The 3,337-nt window shown below is 32.1% G+C and overlaps 1 long non-coding RNA gene across 3 annotated transcripts; it reads left to right on the top strand.

Annotated features, from left to right (window-relative positions):
- The first annotated feature begins 244 nt into the window (after nt 1–244).
- On the top strand, nt 245–2,768 carry LOC109705176. 3 transcript variants are annotated; one of them, XR_002214656.1, is made up of 4 exons: nt 245–895; nt 1,382–1,476; nt 1,594–1,769; nt 2,513–2,768. It is a non-coding gene; the product is annotated as an uncharacterized LOC109705176 (long non-coding RNA). The 3 variants fall into 3 exon arrangements; XR_002214657.1 differs by having other exon boundaries at nt 245–840; XR_002214655.1 differs by having other exon boundaries at nt 245–1,476.
- The last annotated feature ends 569 nt before the right edge of the window (nt 2,769–3,337 follow it).

Genomic DNA, 3,337 nt, shown 5'->3' on the forward strand with positions numbered 1-3,337 from the left:
AATCTATTCACTAAATTTACTTAATTAGTTTAATGTTGTAGCTCTTTATTCTTATATTCTTAAAAAATATGAGTATTTATGCTAAAAGCATAAATCTTGAGAGGAAAAAAACTTAATTTAATAGCCGAATTTTTTATCCCGAATTTTTAATTGGTGAACGTATAATATCCGTATAAATTACGTATTCGAATAATTGGCGAATCCGTTTTTTAGCCTTTTTTTCAACGAATTTAAAAATTAGAAAGCGAATTATATCCGAATTATATCCGTACCGAATTTTTGCTGAATCCGAATTAACTAACTATGCTACAAACCCTAGATCGCTCATCCTTGATATCTTCTTGACGACGGTGAACCCTAATCTCTTGCAAATGGGGAGCAGGAACAAGAGGAAGTAGATCCTAATTCTTGCTCTGTAGGTTTTAAATTGAATTGATCCCTTACTTAACTGGAATCTCAATATCATCAAGTCATAGCACCGAAAGACTTTCTTGAAATGCTTTGCTTTTCGACCCAGTTTTGGCCCAAATTCACTCACTTAGGCCCCCAAATTTGCAATTTAGTTCTTTTTATTATATTTAAAAGAAAGTTTTGTGTCGTTTTTTTTTTTTTTGTTCTGAATTAGGTTGGAATTCTACAATATCGAGGTCAGGATTCTACTATGTTCTGATTTTGTTCTTTTTCCTATTTTTGATAGGTTTAAGTGAATGCCTTTATATAAAGGCCTACTAGCTGGGTTTTCATAAAGGAAATCTTTTTCTAATAACTGATTGTTGTTTTAGAAGAAAACTCTTCTGCCTCTCGCATCCGTCCTTGTGCTTATTCTGTTTCCGACACACAGTGAGTGCTGCATCGCGAAATTTAATCAAATGGGTGTTTCTTGATTTTCTTCAATGTAATTGTCTGAGCCCAACTTTTATATGTATCCTAATGGCACATCATCTACATCAATATGCCCACTATTGCAACAAAAGATTTACGAGTTGTATCATCACTTCAGTAGAGACTTAATGCACATTGAGGGAGTTGGCAACAAATGTTCCTCGAATGCAAGCCTTTGCGTTTGCTGCTCACGCACATATAAGAGTACATTAAGCTCAAGCTGAATGAAGCTATGCTTGTTTAATAATTGAACTCTCTAATTGTTAGATTACAATTAGAGATCATGTGGTTCAAATTCACATAGTGCTTAACTGAGTACAGCATTTATTACATCAAAGTAAAATTAATTAAATACTTCTTTATTTTCCACACCTAAGTGATTATTATTATTATTTGTACACTAGAGATCATAGCAAAACATTATCACATACTTAATTTGTTAAACTTTTCTTTATTTTTTTATCTTCATTGTTAAGATAAACCCTAACCTCCACCACAGGAAAAGTTCTCGCCGACAATTTGAGTCTAAGGGTGCAGCAACTCACGAATGGATCCAAATTGATGCTAATCGCTTCTCAAGGCTTGCATCAAGGGGTAAATTTCTCCAACTATTGCTAATCCGGACACTAACACTATAGGTTTTGTTACAGATTTAAGTTTTATTATCAATTAAATGCAGTGAACTCATCGGCTTTGTATTCAAAAATGCAGTTACCAATAGCATCATGAATGCAGTGAACACATCTGAAACAAATTGATGAATGCAGTGAACACATCATAAATGCTTTGAAATGTTTGATGAATGCAGTTACCAATAGCATGATGAATGCAGTGAACATCTGTGCAGAATGCGTGTCTATGGCTGATTTCGTGTTCATCTGTGCCATGTAATTCTTTGTACTCACGGCTTGTTTTTCTAGTCTAGAGCTTGTGCAGAATGCTGTTTAAGTTGTACTCAATCGCATATTTCAGCTCCTTTTGATACTAACCTCGATGCTTTTGTTTGATTAACTCTAGTGTATTTTGAGGTTTTAAATCATAACTTTTCTTTTTACTGCATTTATCGCATTAACTACTTGCCAAGTCATATGTTCTTGAGGACAATTTCCCTATAGATAAGTCAATTGCATTAAGAATCTTTTTATCTTATTGCAATTTCTGAAATATGTGGTTCATTTTCCTCCTAGAATTATTAGCCTCACTGAGCACACTAATTATAAATTGCGGATCGATAGGAAGCACAGTGGTTTGTTTTATTAGTTTCTGATCAATGCATTATAGGGCTCCAAAGCAGGCTTTTGCAGTATATAAGATTGCCAGAAGGGCTATAATACACTTTAATCTAGTGGAATATTGGAGAGAGATGACATAAGTAGCAATGCATTCTAGAACACAGCCATCATATAAATTTGGAAAAATGAAGTCTCAAAGTTACTCAGTTTCTTTATTACTCTTAATGCTCAATATTTGGTTACATAAATTGAATTAATGTCGGTTTCTGTTTGTTATATAGTTCATAGCCCACTTTGTTATCTACGTATTTGGCCTATTTATTCTTATATTGTTTTTGTTATCAATTCAGGGATCAACAAATGTTGAAAAGCTAATTTTTCTTTATTTTCATTTGCAGATTTATAAGAGGTGGCGACGAAAAATATTTGGCAGGTCATTAGCGATGTATTGAATCGGCATGTAAGAATTTAGACATATTTTGACAACTTTACATTTGATAGCAAGTGGATATGACAAAAACACTATTATTGTGTTTTATTTTTTGGTTGTGTTGGGTGATTGTATTAGATGACAATGCAGTGATACTCTAACATACATGGTTCTTGTGAGACAATTTAAATTACTTAGTTTGATTCAGTCTTACTTATGTTGTCCCAAACTTGTAGATGATTAGTTCTTTCAACTTCTTTCAACTTCTTTATATAAATCTTCTTCGGTGAGCATATAATCTCTGTTGTGAGAGACAATTCGATGCAAAATGTAGGATTTCTGCTTGTTGATCTCTGGTTTGTTTGGAAAGCTTTCTGTAATGGTATTCTAGGCTTGATTGGCTATGGGACAGATTTCTAAGATGAACTATGTTGTAAAGATTATGTATGCTCTTCTTAATATTTAAAGTTTGATTCAGTCTTATTTATTTGTGTGGATTAATTTTATGATTAAATACTTTATAGAGATTCAATTAGATTTAATACAAATTGGTTATAAGGTGTTTGAGCCATAGTGCTTGGGTTTAATTTGGTTTTGAGAGGATTAAATTGAAATTAAAGGTTAAAATTTAAGAATGAGAATTTTTTATAACTATAGATTATTTTTAAGCAATTTATACTAAATCAATAATATCTATTACTACCAATTATATTTTTTTTAAAAATTAATTTTATATCAGAAAAATGGTGGCGACAATAGTCGCCACCATAAAACTAGTCACAAAGTAACTTTT

The sequence above is a fragment of the Ananas comosus genome, unplaced genomic scaffold (genome assembly GCF_001540865.1).
Source record: "Ananas comosus cultivar F153 unplaced genomic scaffold, ASM154086v1, whole genome shotgun sequence".
NCBI classification, from domain to species: Eukaryota; Viridiplantae; Streptophyta; class Magnoliopsida; order Poales; family Bromeliaceae; genus Ananas; species Ananas comosus.